Source organism: Apus apus, chromosome 13 (assembly GCF_020740795.1).
Source record: "Apus apus isolate bApuApu2 chromosome 13, bApuApu2.pri.cur, whole genome shotgun sequence".
Taxonomy (NCBI): domain Eukaryota; kingdom Metazoa; phylum Chordata; class Aves; order Apodiformes; family Apodidae; genus Apus; species Apus apus.
The window spans coordinates 5,604,864-5,622,955 of record NC_067294.1 but is presented as its reverse complement, the minus strand read 5'-3'; the positions used below and the strand labels follow the sequence as shown (position 1 = coordinate 5,622,955).

The 18,092-nt window shown below is 45.2% G+C and overlaps 1 long non-coding RNA gene across 1 annotated transcript; it reads left to right on the top strand.

Annotated features, from left to right (window-relative positions):
* The first annotated feature begins 30 nt into the window (after window positions 1-30).
* On the top strand, window positions 31-13,333 carry LOC127390171 (uncharacterized). The gene is made up of 3 exons (XR_007890814.1): window positions 31-2,594; window positions 3,969-4,070; window positions 13,023-13,333. It is a non-coding gene; the product is annotated as an uncharacterized LOC127390171 (long non-coding RNA).
* Window positions 13,334-18,092: the final 4,759 nt, after the last annotated feature.

The window sequence follows — 18,092 nt, the reverse complement described above, 5'->3', positions numbered from 1 at the left end:
CGGGGGCCAGCAGGGGTCAGACTTCGCCCTTGCGCGCGGCGTCCCCCGGCGCGGGGCGGGCCGGGCCCCCAGGGCGGGGGTGGGAGGCCTCGGCCTCCCCCTCGTGCAGCGCGGGGCTGGCAGGGGGTTTCGTTGTGGTTTTTTCACCGGAATTGGCTCCGGTCGGCTCAGCCCAGCCAGGCCGTCCGCCCTGCTGCTCGTTCCCGGGAATGAGGCGGGTGAAGTGGCAGCCTGGGGCTCAGATCCAGCCGGGAATCCAAGAGCGGGGAGGCCGGAGCCACCGGGGCCTGCTCTGCCCCCCCCCCCCCCCAAACGCTGACGGGGTCTGTGGGTGCCAGGAGCTGCTAACCAGCATTCTGCACTCGGGGGTTGAAGTGCTGTGCCCAGGTCCGGAGCCTCCAGCGTAAGAGAGACGTGGAGCTCCTGAAGGAGCCTCGGAGGAGGGTCACGAAGGTGACCAAGGGCTGGAGCATCGCTCCTGTGGAGACAGGCTGGAAGTTGGGGTGTTCGGCCTGGAGAAGAGAAGGCTCCGGGGAGGCCTTATAGAGGCCTTGCAGTGCCTGAAGGAAGAGCTGCAGGAAAGCTGGGGAGGGGCTTTTTATAAGGAGATGTAGTGAGAGGATGAGGGGTAGTGGTTTAAAACTTGAAGAGGGGAGATTTAGGTTAGACATTAGGAGGAAACTCTTCAGTGTGAGGGGGTGAGACACTGCCCAGGGAAGCTGTGGCTGCCCCATCCCTGGCAGTGTTGAAGGGCAGGTTGGATGGGGCTTGGAGCAGCCTGGGCTGGTGGGAGGTGTCCCTGCCCATGGCAGGGGGTTTCAAGATGAGCTTGAACATCCCTTCCAACCCAAACCATTCTGTGATTCTATGATTCTATGGATGAAAGTTTCCATACATGACAGAGTAATAGTTTTCTTGCACTGTAGGGCTCTCGACCCATAACTCTCCTCCTCTGAACCTTCTGGAAGGCAGGATATCATGCAGCTGTTGCCTTAACACGTTTTTCATATTACGCGTTTGGTTGTTTTTTTTTCCTATTCATATCTATTTCTGTGTTTTACATCATGACTTCTAACTTTAGAGCAATGTAAACCACATCTATCTCGTGTTTTCCCAGATCTTGGAGGAGGAGAAAAAGGGCTCCTCTTGTCTAGTAAGTCATTAATTAAACGGACAAGGCAGTGATATGACAGCCAGCATTAAATCTGCAAACAGTTATTTATTCCCCTGAAGTCCTGCAGCCATTTATGTGCTCTGCTAATGTTTATGTGCAGTAATTGGTGGCAAACTCTGCTCTACTTCAAAAGCTGCACAGCTTCATCCAACCCATCCACTCTTCTGAAGCTTCATGTGTTTATCTGGATCAACATACGACCGCGAGAATTTTGCTGGAATTATTACCTAGCCAAGTGTTGGAGGGAAGAAGGGGGAAAAGACTGATTGGCTTCACAGGACTAATGAACAACTGGAAAAAAATAAGTTAAGAGACAGAAACTTGACGGAGAGCAGCCGTGCTTCCCCCGTTGTTCGTGGAGAAGCTGATGGTGGCGTGCCGGCTGCCGAGGGCCTTAGGGACTCGGACTCTTTCCTAAATTGGGCATTTTGACTCTTCCGTGGACATCCGGCTTTATCTCAGAAAGATGATATTAACAGCATGGAAATTGTCTTAGCTGTGTTGTAATAATATTTTGAGGACCCGGGAAGCTGCTGTGTAGCAGGATCCGTTGTGAGTCCAAGGAAGTGCCTGCTGTTCACCAGGACATTTCATGCGTCGTTGCCTCCAGAAATGAAAGGTAACGGTGGTGATTATGCAGGGATCTCCCTCTTCCTTTCCCTGATAAAATACCAGGGCCACTTTGAAGGAGTTCCAAGGACAGCCAGGCACACTGAACGACAGCAGGTACCAGCATTTCTTTTTGAAGAGCTGGCTTCAGAGTCTGTTTAAATAGATGAGAAACTGGAGCAGATTATGATTCGTTTCATCCAGCTCCCTCGTCTGCAAAGCCTTCCAAGATTCAATCCCTTCTATTCAGTCAACACGAAGTTGTCACGCGAGTACTGTGGGGCTGAGGCATCTTTCCTGAGTGTGATTTGACATCTTCCCTGTGTCAGCCCTCAAACAGCACCAGTTTCCAAGAGGCTTTCATGACACCAGCCCCTAAAACACAAGCTGTGTGGCCGTGAGAGGGAAAACCTTGCCAAGAACTTCAGGGGGTCATTTTCACAGTGGAGGTGGAGGTCTTGAAACCCCAACAGGACCTACTGTGAGCCTTGTCCTTGGTGACACGTGCAGGGGATTTCAGAGCAGGCAGGGGGACATCAGCTGTAGTGCCAGTTTTCATTTGTCCTGCTAAGTCGTTTTAAACAGCCCTGAGATTTGCTAGGATGCTCTGCTGGTGACTGTGGGGTCGTGGTTTCCTTCAGAGAGTGAAGACATGCTGAGCTAGCTCATCTGGGGCTCTGCACACATCTGCTATAGCTCCATTTCACCACGCCATCCATGGTCTTTGTGCAGATAATAACTGCAGCAGTGTGATAGAGCAGCAGTCGGAGGACTGGAGACAAAGAAGAAGCATCTGTCTGCCTGTAGAAGGGTAAAGGAGCCCCTTTTCCCTCAGAAATGTTGCAATAAAGATGTTGCTATTTTTAAAATGGCACCAGTGGAAAAAGCAAAAAGGGATTTGTTGTATTTCTGATGAATTCTTGTATGTTTGGGAGCTGTTTGCAAGAACAAACATGAGGGATCTCAGAAATGTTAACATTTTCAATGTTTCAAATTATAAACACTGGTTTCTGGGAGGTGGGGGTTACAAAACAACAAAATTTGGCTCTTAGGTGTGATTGTCATTATGGAACAGGTGACTCACAGCACGAAATTATTGAACAAGAAAAGGGACCAAAAGTTACATATTTGATTAAGGCAGCAAAAAGGTATCCTTTTGGTTTATCCAAAGCAAGGCAGTGGTTAAACTGAGAGAGTTATTGTACCAACCTCTAATTTAATTTCCAGAATCATAAAAATTTCAGTTTTTCCATGAGGCTGCAATAGCCACATGCAGCACTTGGGGTTTTTGTGTCTTATCAAGCAGAACCCGCCTCACTGCTGTCAAATTGCTTTGCTTTCTGAGTTGCCATCCAGCCAAATCCATTCAACAATAGTCAAACTATCACATATTGTGCAGTAAAAGAAATATGTGCCTGTCAAAAGGTGACATAAAACATTTTTGAGGCATTTATTACATTTTTTCCTAAAGAATAGGAGCAATGATTCATATTGCTTCTCTATTCTAGTTATTTCAATACAATTTGAACAAGGCCTAGAGGTGACCTTCATATTTTATACTAAAATTTGATCTCTACACAGTTTTTTACAAAATGAGGTATTAAAGCATTATGTGTTAGGTGATGGAAATAATGGAAGCCAGGAGGAAAGGCACAATTAAAATGTCTGTCTAGAGAGTTTATGAAGGAGAAGAGAAACCTAGTGATAGATTTGTGTAAAATAATGAACCACACAGAAGAAGCCAGGCAAGAGTTCCCCTTCCACCTGTGTTGCAGAGAAAGGAAAAGGGTTTGCTTTTGAAATTGAAAATTCTAATTTCATTCAGATTTGGAAAGTGAAATTGAAGCAGAACTGCTCAAGGCTCACAGGAAGAGAGGCCTGCACCTTTGCTGCCCGTTGGTCACAGAGCTGCACAGTACAGCAGCAAGTACCCAAACCCAGTACAAATATAAAAAGCTGCTTCAGGATAAACAAATGGGAGCTAAACGACTTCCTGTTTAAAGAATAAACTCACCACTAGGGAAAGGAGGGAAAAAGTTCCCTGAGGCCTTGTATCTCTGTCAGTGTCTATTTGAGAGGGTTCAGTACAGTCCTGGTGGCTTTTAAAGGTGGAGTCTTGACTAGGTCTAACAATTTATAGGGTTGTGAATATATTTTCTTTAAATAAACATTTTTCTTTCCCCAGGAGCATCAGGAACAGTGTGTCATGGTCCCTGTTTTAGCTGGAGTCCTCCCCAGAGAGTCAGAAAATGGTCTTGCCTCAAGAAACAGTTTTCTCTCGCTATCTGTAAGTTGTGTTCTCTATTGGCTTGCAAAAAAAACCCCAACAAAACAGTGTAGCCCATGTAGACCTGCATGGTCTTTGTGTGGCACAGTCATGTCAGCTGCCCAGACCCCACAGCCCCTGCCAGGGGGTCAGGCTACCAGCCAGCACATGGACAGCTCTGCTCCCTGACAGGAGCAGCACAGAGGGGGCAGTCATTGTCTTCGTGGTGGTGAATGAGAGTAGGAGACAGAGCCAGCACAGGGCTGTCCCCAGAAGGCCTGTGGATTCTGTCCTTCCTGCCAATTGCAGCTGTGGAAGTGTTATTCTTTTCCTGTGCTCATGCTGTGCTGCTCTCTCTGACAGAACATATTGCTTTATTTCATTACAGTTTTGTTAAGTAGCATGTAACGTTTCTCTGAAATCAATCAAGATAACTGCCTCCTTTCTTTAATGAGCATGTTAATGGTTTCGATCCATATTGGGTTTTTCCTCTTGTTCCAAAGCAATGTGTTTGCTTGGATCCTTTGTGAAGTGCAGTGTTTCATGGAGTGACAAATGCATTCATTCATAAGGAGCTGTCCCTTATGAAGGCACCACCTCCTGAGAGTGTCCTTTGTGCTGAGCCTGTTCAGTATGACAAGCTTGACTCAGTCTGTGGGGTTCATGAAGGAAAAGCTACTCGAAGACTTGGCATTTGGGGTTGCAGCTCTAATATGACACATTAGCAGCAACAGTAGTGAAACCTACTTGACAAGCAGTAAATAGGTACATGATGTGAGGCAGGTAAACACTGTTTCTCACTCCCCATTTTAATGATGACAAAACTGAAATGCAAAGAGATTGAAAGGAATACCTGCAGTCTGGTATCTCAAATCCAGTGAAGTCACTAACTGGTTGACACAGATCTTTGATTCTAACCCCATTTCAGTCAGGTTTGGTTTGGTTTGAGTTTTGTTTTTGTGGGGTTTTTTGGGGGTAAAGAAACCAACCAACCGAAAAAACTGAAAAAGAACCAAAAAGCAAAAAAACAGTCCCAGGGTAACTAACAGGCCACACTTTTCACTGCAATGTGGACATACAGTAAAAGGCAGCAGAGTGCCCAGCAGTGAAAGTAAACATCTTCTCTCCTGGCAGGGCACAGCTGGTTGTCTGCCAGAAAGGCTAAAGCTTGACTGGGTGGAAGACAGTAAAACCTTCGTGGCACAGAGTTGGCATTGCAAAATGAGCTCCCTCAGGACGTGGGAGCTGTGATAAACTCCAATCATTTCTAGTCCCAAAGCAGTCAGGCTCTTTTTTTTTTTCATCTTGCCTCCTGCAAGGTAGTATTTTTTCAAAAGGTAGCCACCAGAACCAGACACTCCTTGCACTCACACCTTCTCCTGGAGAGACAGTGGGTGAATAAACAACAGGAGAGATGTGAACCACTTAGTGCTGTGTTGGACAGAGCTCAGATACAGCTCGTGTGTGATGTCTAGAGTATAGGTGAATCCCTCTAGCCTTGCTCATTCTTCTGCTCTGCAGTGTTTATGACAACAAGGAGGCTCTGGTTTGCTCTCTGGTGGCACGGGTGAGGTACACCAGGATGCTGACCATGTGTACCACAGCTGGACCTTTGGTAGTACGACTGGGAAAGAACTCCTCCAGCTTCCCCTTTAGTGTCAGCGGGTGGCTGACACCACACTGGTGCTCTTTGACAAGTGCTGATGTGCCACCCACGCCAGCAAGGGGGCAGTTTTCTCAAATACAAAAAGCAGCTCCAACTGTCAAACACAAAAGGTGCAATCCCGGGCTCTGTGGTGTTAATCTGGTTTCAAACAGAGCAGCTGAGTGGAGAATCAAGTACCCTGACAGTTCATGTTTTTACCGTGACATTCAGAACAACAGCAGCTCCTGTTTTGAACAGGATAATGCCATCACTGAGATCAAAATAGCTAATCTCGACTGCACTGAAGGGGAGAACATCAAAGCTTTAACATCTGCACCTCCAACCTATCTGTCTACTGTCTCTCTCCTCTCCCTTCCCTGTTCCCTAGTCCATTTTGAGCTGAAACCTTTGCCTTATCACATCCAGCAGTTGCCTGTTGACTGTAAGAATTAAAAGAATTTGGAGCTGTGGCTCAGCTTGCATGACAGATTATTTCTAAATGTCTGCAAGTCTCTGGCAAGCAGACCTTGGTGCCAGGGTCTCATTTCATATAATACCTCAGAACCACTTGGCATAATCATCACACTGGAGGGGTCCCTGAACAGGGACCTTCGCAGCACAGTTCACATGCAGAGACACAGTCAAGCTGCCTCCAGCCATCAAAGCTCCAGTGTCTCACAGAGGTTTGGTGGACTGTAAAGTAGGATAATATCCAGGAATGAAGTCACATCCCCATGCTTCCTTCTAACAAGTGCTGGCTTGTTTATACAGTCCCCTCTGATAATATTCCCCAGGAAAGTCCCAGCCAAAATTATCTCTTGGTTGCACTGTAGGGGCTGCACCTGTTTGTTAATGCCAGAAGGCATCTATCTCATGTTTATTAGCACAGCCACATGGGGGTAGAAGGAATGAGCTCTAGATAGCATTGTGCTACCCATAAAACTCAAGAAGTCCTATTACAAAAGGCCTACAAACATCCAAGAAGCAGTTTATTAATCCAGCAAGTTGAGCTAACCTAAGGCCTACAGTACAATAGAGATAAGAATTTTAAAATCAAAACAGACTGATAAAAGAGTGCATAACCTGCAGCTCTGGACTGAAAACATCAAATCTGTGCTGAGCTACAACCACTGTAACAACAAGGATATATGAAATTCTGTTTAGAAACCTGATTTTTAACTTGCTTTTATAAATCATCAGTCATATGAATGCATAACTGAAGAATTTTTGCCACAGAACTGGCATTCTGGTTTTTGAGTGAGCACAGTGAAAGGTGTGCAGGTGAGGAAGGATTGTTCATTTACTACTGCTAAGATGGTGCAGGGCACCAGAATGATCAGAATACATGGGAGCATCACCAGACCTGATGAGAAGACTGAAACAAAAGACTGTAACATGCTGAGAAATGAAAGCAGCTTCTCAGAGCAGGATCCATTCATCTGTGAAATGGCCCTATAAGGATCCAAGGGGACCCATGACTTGAAACAGAACATGAAGAGACAAAACAGTAACAAGTGCACTTGAGGGATCAAGGACATTCTGCCCCAGCTCTCTATTTTACAGGACTCTGTGCAGCTGGTGCTGTGCCTGTTAGTGCTTGTTAATGAGAAGCCTCAGCCAGAGATCAGGCTGGTGATTTGTCTTTAACAATGGAGAAGTAGGTTAAAAATTCCAGGAAGGGGGAGACACACAAGAGCCCCTAAGGAAAAAAAGAAAAAAGACAACAGGGCTACAAACACTCACATAACATCTGACATCTTCTGAGGTGTCCTGTGGTCAGGGATAACTAAGAATCAGTTCCCTAGAAAGCCCATTACCCCCGTAGCCCATGGCTCCAAAACTCATGAAGTGCCAATGGGGTAGAAAGCCCCATTTAACTTATAAACCACTTGATGAATTTCAGCAAAATCTAACAAAGGGGTCAAGGTCTCCAGGATGCTACATTTGAAAAGTTTTGTGTCAAAACATAGCAGGCAGAGAGTGCCACTGTGTGAGCTGACACATGATTAGACACCAAAGAGACAGGCAGCAGGCATAAGCCCATTAGGAAACCTGGGTTTCCTCGATCTGTGGCTCACTGAGCTACTTGCAAAGGTATTTGTTACAAGTTGCAACTCACAATTCCACCAAGGAGTACTTCAAACACTTCCCAGGGTAGACTCCAGCCTCTGAGGGGACATGAGCCGCTTTGAGACCCTTCAATAAATAGGGCCAAAAAGGGAAGGGGAAGGTATTTTGTTAAAAAAATAAATAAGTATCTCCACTAAGAATTGATGCAACATGGACCACAAATTACTGAAGATATGACATGATCATAAAAGCCATGACAGCAGGTTGCTTTCTAGCTTCCTAATCTGGCTGTGATAGATGTCCTGCCTCTTGAGGTCACCTCCACGCTGCTCCTAAACGTATGTTTTTTCTCCTGCTGATTGCTAGGGCAATCACACAACATTGTACATTTGCTTTGCTGCCAAGGTGCCCCATCCTTCTCTTTAGGCTGTTCACTGATGCTGCAGCCCACAGCTTGTCATCTTCCAAAGTGATTTCAGCAGAAGCAGCTCCTTTTTCCAATTGCACATGTTAGCAAACATCAGGGATGGAAGCACAAGGCAGCACAAGACAACAATAATAATTGGCTAAAAATTGCTTTTTTTAAATTAGCTTCCTTGGAACAGAAAACAACTGTGTTGGTATTTCTTTAGAAACATTCTTGTCCAAGCAAGTCAGAAATGCTTATGAGCAGTGGAGAAAAGCCTGTGGTCATCCTTCAGTTGATATCCACACCCCACAGTGGAACCAGTAGGTGCTGAAAAATTCCAGGCACTGTCACCATTAAAAAACCCTCCCACACCTGTATTCACAAATCATTACTTTTTTTGAGCATCTGGAATAAATATTTACCCCTGAGAATTCAAGATTTGCTTTTCTCTGAGTATTTAACAGCTCTTTCCAAGTAAGGTCTGCCTGCTTAATACATGACTGATGGAAATAAAATTACTGTAAGAAGTGTTTAATGATGATGCTTTTTGCTGCAGTAGCACTATTCAGCTGGCACATACAATATGTTTTACAAGCCTCTGGGTGCTGCACTTGCCCTTTTTCACAGAAGAAGAAAGCAAAGCTCAGCAGTTTAATATCAGCTCATCTAGGATTTGACAAAGCTGGAAGAGAGAAGGAGCTGAAAAGAATTTTACATTCTGTTTCACAATACATGAAGATACGATATAAGAGCTGTTCTTCAAGGCAAAGTGGAAGAAATAGCAATTAAAGGTCCCCTGAACAGGGATGCCAGGGACAGTGAGAAGTCAACACTGCCCCTGTGTTGCTGGTCTGCTGGCAGAGCTGTTTGCTGAGGCACCTCAGCAGGGCTGAGCGCAGCCTCTTCCAGCAGTGCCACTGGATGCAAGAGTGGGGCTCCAAACACAGCCTAAAGGTTCCCTGGGCCTGTTTGTAAATGAAGGGGTGCAAGGGACTGACTGCTGTGCTCACAACAGGGGTGGGGAATGCAGAAAGCTGCCAGGCAGTACATTAAATAGTCCTGAGGTTGGCTCAGACATATTTGCAAGACACTAGGTTCCTTGGGAAAGGCAAGTTTGGAGATAATGATTCTGGCCTCCTGTTGCTTGTGTCTCTGTTTCCATATGGTCATATGCTCTGGACGTAGCCAGAACTGTACACACTTGGCAGCACCCACAAGGTGCAAAACTCCACGTGACTGATGCAACTTGTAGGGAAACCTTTGCCTCATGTGTGTTGTTACCTATGAGAGCTTGAGTAATGCTGCAAAGTGCTGCTGCTTTTACCCATGCAGGAACAGCCATTGGTGAGTCAGAACATGGAAATAGCTCTGCTGGCAGGGAAACAAAGACCCTGCTCTCCTGCCATAGCATAGAAGCAGTCACTGTGTTTGGAAAAGAGCAGTTCCAATTATGCATTCTGGTATACAGTGATTGCTCAGAGAACCTGATGTTTCTGCAGAACCTTTTTACCTCCTTCAGTCCTTTTGTTTACCCACAAAACTACCAGCTGTTGAACACAGAAAGTCCAGAGGAGAGCAGCAAGAGCAAAGAGAGGTACAGCAAATGAGCTTTGTAAGGAAGGACAGAAAAAAAATTACTTGGTTTAGTCTGGAGGGGGTGGAAGAGATGCTTGATAATACCTTTTAAATACATTAAGGTGCAGTATAGAAGGTAATAAACTATTATCTTATCTGCCAGGAGACAAGAAATAATAAATTGTGGTGAGGGAGATTTATTGGTTAGACTTTAGGAAGGGCCTAGAATGGACTGTGGAGGGAGTGGATGAAATCTCCATCACAGAAGCCTTGGAAGAGGTGAGACAGCCTGCAGTTAGGAATGATTTAACCTAAGGAGCTCCAACTCCCTTCCTTTTAACTCCTATGATGTTTCCTTACACTATTATTCCTTACAGTATTCTTCTGGTTTGTGACTAAGATACCCCAGAACATTTCTCTGCTCGGGTTGCAGCGAGATTAGCTCATGTCCTTTTAATTACATAATTACAAAGAACAGGATTCCAAACAACTATTGAGTATTAACGTCCCAACTCTCACTGACTTTGCATGAAGCTAATTGGAAGTCCACACACTGAAGAGCTGCAGCACCAGGCAGACCTTACAGAGACCAGCAAACCCTGTGCTTTAGTGAGGCATCTTTGCCTCTGTAGCAATCTTGTGTTACTGCACTCCTTGAAGCAATGGATCATTTCAAGCAGTTCTTGCCATGCTCCTTTTGCTGTCTTAGCTGTGTTGAATTATGTACTGCAGGGTTGTCTTGGAGAGTTGAGATCCACCCTTTGAAAACACTCAATTCTTTTATCTAACCTAGGAAAGAGAAATGGAATTTAAAAGTAAAGTTGTCAGTAACAAAACTGGACCAAAAGTGCTGAAACACTGCATAAATGCATTAGCTGGGGTCTACTAACACAGTCATCTGCTGAGTTCAACCTTGGAGATTAGCTCCCAGCAGCTGAAGCCCTAAATTATTGTTTTAAGAATCATGTCTGAATTCCTGTCTGAAGTCAAGCGTCACGGCAGGAAGCAAGTAAAACTTTATCCTGGCCTCACTGCCTGGGTTTGCTATCATCTTATGAACATTCACCAGGCCCTCAGGTCTGATGGCCCAGTCTCTGGTGTTCCCGTGGTGATCTCTTGCTGATTTCCCTTTTGAAGGTTTTTTGTTTCTGCTGCTCAGATCTTGGCTGACAGGAATACAACCTTGCTATGTGCTGATTGCAGCTGGCAGGTGGATTAGAGCACATTGAGGTGGCGTGAAATGCCTCTGCCAGACAGAAGTGGCAGAACAAGGGATTGCTTCACCATCAAGAGCCCAGAAACGCTGAGGAGACAAGCTGAGGACCATGCAAAACACATCTTGCTTCCACGAGCCCCAGTAGATCTTCCCAGCTCAAAGTTTTGGGCATGTGCTTCCAGTTCCCTTCCACCTCCCCAAAACTGGTTGATTTCTCTGAGGTGCAGGATGTTCTCAAGTTCTTCCGAAATATGTGGGAGCGACAGTTGCCAAGTAACAAAAACTCATCACTCTTTTCCTGAAAAGCACAATTCCTCATTTTTTTGTTTTGCAGAATGGACAGATGAAGCTGTGTTATGACACTGGTCTAGTATCAGGATAAATTTTACTCCAGTCTTGCCCCTAGATAAATCTGTTGGATACGGAGTTCAAGGTGAGGTAGGGAACTGACTGCCTTTGTGGCTCTCAGCTTCAGAAACAAAACTAAGGATGCATTTCATGATTCACTGAACTGACTCGGTGACCAGTGTAATGAGATTTCATTAACAATACAGCAATGCTGTAGCCAGGGAGGGGCAGCCTGACATTTTATCAAGAGGTGTCCTTCCCTCACACCTACTTGAAAGCCCTCATATGGGTGATCTCAAGCAAAGTTGGAAAAAAGCTGAGAAAACCCGCTCCTTCACAGGAATTATGAGCCAAATTCACCCTTGTGATATCTGAGGGACTAGAGGAAGTCCACAAAATAGCAAATAAGATGATGAGGGATGAAGAGGCTGCCTTAGGAGAAGATGTGACTTAAGCTCAGAGAGGAGAATGCTGGAGGATAGCATCAAGATAAGAAGGCTCTGAATAAGCCTTGTGAAGAGTAAGTTCAGCTGCTGTTCAGCAAGAACCACAGTGCTAGAACCAGAGGGCACTTGCTAAAACCAGTAGGGGATTGGGTTTAACAGATAAAAGGAAGTACTTTTTTACACTGGCAGTGAACTTGTGCCACAGGAGGCTGTGGAAGCAGACAGAATTGTCAGGGAAAGGAGTAGACAAATTCATGAACAAAAAGTCTACAAATGGGTACTAAATCATGTAGACAGGGATGTCCCCTCTAACATCTCTAATACAACAGTTGTGGCTACTGCTAGGGCTGTGAGGGGAGTGGACCACAGAAGTGGCCAAGTTAGCATGCTTTCCCTAAACAGTATCTTTTATTGCCTCCACCTAAGACAAAATACTGGATATGATGGATCCAGGTTTGCTGTTATTTCTTACTTGTCTCTATTTTGATAGAGGCTCTGTTCTTCCTTCACTGTGGCAGAGTTCACTCCCCTTTGGATGTTACTCATCCTGATCCCGAGAGAGCCAACAATCTACCCCATCTTTCAAATAGACCCTCATTAAGCTCAAAATTTCATCCAGGGGCCCATTCTCTTCTCAACATCTTGAAATTTTGTTCTGTGGTCTGTTTTCCTTCTTCCTTCCATGCAGCACCAAGGAGAACCACCTTGTAGCTGAGCTGCCTGTTCATCCTGGAGAGGAGAGGCTGAGGGAGCTGGGTCTCTTTAGCTTGGAGAAAAGGAGACTGAGGGGTGACCTCATTAATGTTTACAAATATGTAAGGGGTGAGTGTCAGGGAGATGGAGTTAGGCTTTTCTCAGTGATGACCAGTGATAGGACAAGGGGTAATGGGTGGAAATTGGAGCATAGGAGGTTCAAGGTGAATATGCGAAAAAATTTTTTTACTGTGAGAGTGACAGAGCACTGGAACAGGCTGCCCAGAGAGGTTGTGGAGTCTCCTTCACTGGAGACATTCAAAACCCACCTGGATGCGTTCTTGTGTGATGTACTCTAGGTGACCCTGCTCTAGCAGGGGGGGTTGGACTAGATGATCTTTCGAGGTCCCTTCCAACCCCTAAGATTCTATGATTCTATGATTCTATGATTCTATGAAACAGTGTCTGAAAGTTTGTGACACATTAGCAGAGGGACACAGTGACAACTCCATGCTTGTGCACTTCAATAAGCTGGTTATAAACAAAAATATTTCTCCTCTAATATTCACAGTCCTTGCTACCACACTGGACTGGCCTGAACTAATGAAGATCTCCTCCTGTGAGCTCCATGAGGCACCTGCACTACTCCTTCTGTACTCATTACACTGAGCAGAACACAGACCAGAAAAAAAGCATTCTTTGCTGGCTATAAATCGTGAGTGACACTGAGGTATTGCTATTAGCAGCAGAAAAAATGCTTTCCTCCCACAATCTCACTCAGCCCCATATACATACAAAACTTCAGCAAAGGGTGCTGGGGTGTCTGGATAGAAAATGAAATAGAGATTGTGTTGTCTGTAGATAAACTGCTACCTCCCTTGGTGTGTGTGAGTGACTTCTTTCTGATTTCTCTTTAATTGACAGAACACTGAGACTAGAGATAACGATGAGCTTTACAAACCTAGCCTTCTTCTCCTCCTAGGCCCTCCTGAACAAATCCCTTCTCTGAAACGAGCTCAAAGAGAAGATAAATATTCTGGCAGTTATATGCAATATTATTTTTGGCACTTGAAGAATCTCAAGCTAGATAAGGGAAAACTGGAAGGAAGAAAAAGCTCTGTTTTTTTTTCAAATGCAAGGGATCAAGTTGTGCTCACCCATATGAACAAGGAATCCTTTCTTTTTTCTGGATTATTGCAGTAATGCCTGATTTTCACTAGGTTAGTTAATCCTGAGGTCTTACTTAAAACCCAGCACATTCACTCTGGTGAAACCACACAGTAACAGCAGAAGGACAAAGACGTGCAAAGAAAGCAGCAACTGCACAGCTCCTGCCCAAACAAAGGCTAATTTGGTTTCAGACCATGTTAGCTGCAACAGTGATAGGATTAACACCTGATACCAAGGGAAGCTCAGGAGCTGTCTGTGACCTCCTTCAGCAGAATGGCACTCCAGCCCCTCTCCTGTTATCAGATGTTAGAGGAACTGCTGCTTTCCTGGGCCAGTAGGGATTTCCCTATGGAGCCTTTGTGGAAAGCTCAGAGCAATGTTCCTGCCGATAGATTCATGGGCATGTGGAATAAAACAGGTGCCATTTGACACTGTTCACGCGGGCTGCAATGAGTAATGGCAGAGGCAACATGGTCCTGCAGGGCAGAGAGCCACCAGAGGATGGATCTGGCCTTTGTAGCAGCAGGATGAAGCACAGGCACACGCAGGAGTGTGTCATGTCTTTGATTCTAACAGAGCCCTGACCGCAGGACCCAGCTCACCCTGCATTGATCTAAATGCTGGCTGTACATATTGCCTTAGGACAGGGAAAAGTAAAATGTCCAGACCTTTGCTCTTTTTACCTGCATGAGGTTGTTACAGACGTTTATGCTTTAGAAATCAAACAGGAAGGGATTTTCAGATAATACTTAAGTGTTTTAGAGGCAAAATTTCTATTGCCTTCTGTGTCCAAAGCACAGCCTTTGCTCTGCATATTTCAGTGTGCTTCATCAAGCCTGGAATTTGAGAAGAGACTCTGGGACTTGTGAGGGCTCTTGGAGCAGCCTGTAATATGGAAAAACAGTTACTGATGTTGCTGGTTTTAAATGATGATGTTGCCACATCTCAGCTGTTCTTGTGTCTGTCTGGCTGTGATTAATGGTTGCACGGGATACTTAGAGGCATCCCCACCTGTGGTGTCTATTCAGACTTAATAACCTACTAGGGAGCCCTTAGCAATTAGGAGCTGTTCAACAGTACTTTTAATAGTACAGGATTTGTATGATGTGACCTGAAAGAGTGTTCTGGCATGAGGAATAGCATGCTTCTCAGGGAATTCAGAAACTGTCTCTTAAAAGCTGTGAAATATCCTCAGGCCAGTTCAGTGAAGCAGCATTTTGAGAAGGATGTCAGCAAGAGTCAGGAAGAGCCCTAGAGGAAATTCCTTTGGTCACTGGGAGCAACACTGTCTTCCAGACAAGCTTTGATGAAACACTTGTTCATTTTTTGTTTTCTCACCGTGTTTCTAACTCTCTAATGAAATCCCTTGTCCCTCTCAGCTGTTGTGCCATTGACACGAGCCATTCCACCCCACGTCAATAACACCAGGGCCAGCTCTGCTGAGAGGAGCCTAGCTTGGCTGTCACTGATGCACCTTTGTAAGGAGCAGGAAGTGGGAAGATGCCTTTGGTACCAAGAATATCTGTAACTGCTAGAGGGTCTGGCCTCGACACCAACAGAGTAGGGTCATACCCTGTCTTGAGTTCGAAATAGTTCAAAAACTTAAATTACTTCTAGTCTTTGGTTTCATTGGAACTAATCATGACAGTAAGGCCATCTCGAGTGGAGTGATAACATTTGGGGAACCTTCACCTCCAACAGATTTCAATCTTGTGGAAACAAATTTCCCCCCTGTCTTCTGTGCAGCCGTGGCAGTCTATAACACGCTATTTATTTGCCCAAACCAAGCTCTGATGAGAAGCTTTGCTTCCATGTTCTCCACCTTGTCTTGTTCTTGATTGGCAGTGGACACAAGGGCCACTTTCCCTCAGTAGAGCCACCGTGGTTTTCCACAGGGACGTGTGTACACAAGTGAGAGCTGATTTCCCTGCCTTCAGTGAGTGAGGAAGGTTGTAACTTTTTTCAACGGCAAGGAAAAGCAGCAAGCTTGCAGGCAGAAATCCATCAGTAAAGCTGCACAAGTGTATTAAATAAAGCAAAGAGAACTTTGCTGCTACACTTCAAGTAAATAGTTTCTCCTTCTCAGTTTGCTGCAGCATAAAAATCCCTCTGTCCTATAAATGCCATTGCCAGGATTCATTTTTGGAAGATCTGGCATCTATTTATTTATTTATCCATTTTTAGTTTCAAAGTCTGGATTGAAATTTAAACAGTCATTCATAATGTCATTATCTGCTTTGCTATGCAGTCAGATACCATGTGTGGTGTCACAGGACAAAACCTTTGGCAAGGCCCCTAGAATTGCAATTTAGCTCCTCATCCATCTCAGCTGGCAGTGTGATTGGATTCCAAGCTTGCGTTGCTGAATGTGTTCTTTTACTCTGACATATATTATTGAGTGTTAAATCACTTTCTGAAGTGTTTATTGGTAATAGTTTAATTTTTCCCACTCATTTAAGCTGCTTTTGAAACAAGCATTTCCTTGTATCTTGGAGTTTGATGGAAACATAGGGAGAGTTCCTTGGTTTGTAGATTGTAGATTGTAGAAATGACCAGTTCATTAGGTAGGGACAGAATTGATGAGTGCAGTAGAGGAGAATACTCTCCTCCTTCTGTCAGGATGAAGTAGCAAACTCCCACCATCATGCCCATGGTACTTCTTAAGGGGAAAGTTTACTTGTGTCGTGGTTCTCCCATCAAGTCTTGGCCTCTCAGGAGCCAATGACCCTTTTATTGGAACATCAGGGAACATCTTCATAGATCCTGAAACTCCCTGAAATAAAACAAGCTATGATCTCCTGAATCAGGTGCTGGTGAAGTTATTAGGCGTCAGCACACCCATGCCCCCAAGGTGGAGTGTGGTCAGTGGGCCCTCCTGGCAGTGATGTCTCTCAGGAAGGAACCAGAGACCATATTCTTGTACATTTAAGAAAATGAAGCAGAGCATCAGAGAACAGAAATAAACAGAGAGATTAAAATCTAGTGTGGCAGTCAGAAGCTGAGCTGGAGAACAAGGGCCAGAGGCAGGTCAAGCCAGGGAGGAGGCAGGAGAGCCAGATTTTCAAATAAGGCCTTTGACAATTCATCTCTTGAGGACTCCAGATGTGACAGCCCAGCAGCCTGATCCAGGCTGGCGTACTCAATACTGCAAGTCCTCTTACCTCTTGTCCTTGCTCCAGTGAAGTTCTACAAATCAAAGTATTGCTTTACTTTTTATCTTTAATGAGGAGGTCTGTTGAATCTCTTTCCTGCATCTGGGAGTTACTTTCCAATCTGATGAACACTGACTTTTAGAGATGACACCAATGACGAGCTGCTGAGATCACAGTAGCAATCAAGCCTCCTTTGATGGCAGAGCTAAAAATACGCTCCCCAGCTGACACAGCCTTAGGGAGAAGAACATATAGTTTGGTTTAGAAGAATGCATCTTCCTTTGTCTCTGTCTTCTTCTGCCAGAAGACATCACATCTGTGACAATTCTGCAAGCAGGTTACTTCTGTCTTCTGAACTGAAGCACTCATGCAAAGACCCATGCTACCTCCAACCCCTGAAAGAGTAAAACTTTAAATCTCTCTGATCACCCTGGAGAATGGTGCCTTTGGCAGTTTTGCCTCTCTAGTTATGCTGGCACCTGCCAAGTTATTGCATGGCAGAAGCCACATCTTAGGGTCTGGAGGAGATCACCTCTGCCAATGCCCTAGGTTCAGTTTAAGTTCTCTTGATCAGCTACCTCAGCTCCTTCCAATCTGCTCCTCTGCTTTCTCTCCTTGCTAAATCCAGGGCACTGGCTCACCAACTCCCAGGCTAATGACATGTCCCCAGAGCCTTGCTTTGGCACTTGGAAACCGTGGTAAGCAGTGTCACTACTACCTCCTGGGCTTTCTGAGGAGGAGAGCTCATCCCATGGGTTGCAAAGGCAGATTCATGCACATGGTACCAGGGGTTGCCCAGCTTTGACCTGCACCAGCCCCTTGCCTCCCCAGGCCTGTGGAGCAGTGGCACTAACCAGCCTGTGTTTGCAGAAGTGTGGAGGTGTCCCCCCACCTTGGAGGCATTTGCTACAGCTGGATCATTAGGGCTTTTGGGTAGGAGATGTACAGATGAACAAGCACACACAATAAAGGCTCCACATTTGTAATGTGCAGTATGTGAGGGGGTGAAAGGTTGAGTAACCCACTCTGGCAAATGGAAATAGCAAAAAGGGCATATTTTGCTGGCTACATGGAAGTCTCCTCTGTGTGGCATGTTTTGTGCTTCTGCATGTATAACCTGAAAGCAGAAAAAGGAAAAATTGGTTTGGTCAGACAGAAATACACCAGATTTATTGTTTTGAAAGATACAGGAGGGTATCTCTAGATGGCTGTGGTAGCTATCATGTTTTGGCAACACAATGTCCCACCATAAAAAGGCATTCACCCAGGAACACATCTGGGCTCAGTCAGCCTCAGTCCTGGAGGTGGGTGTCCCAGTC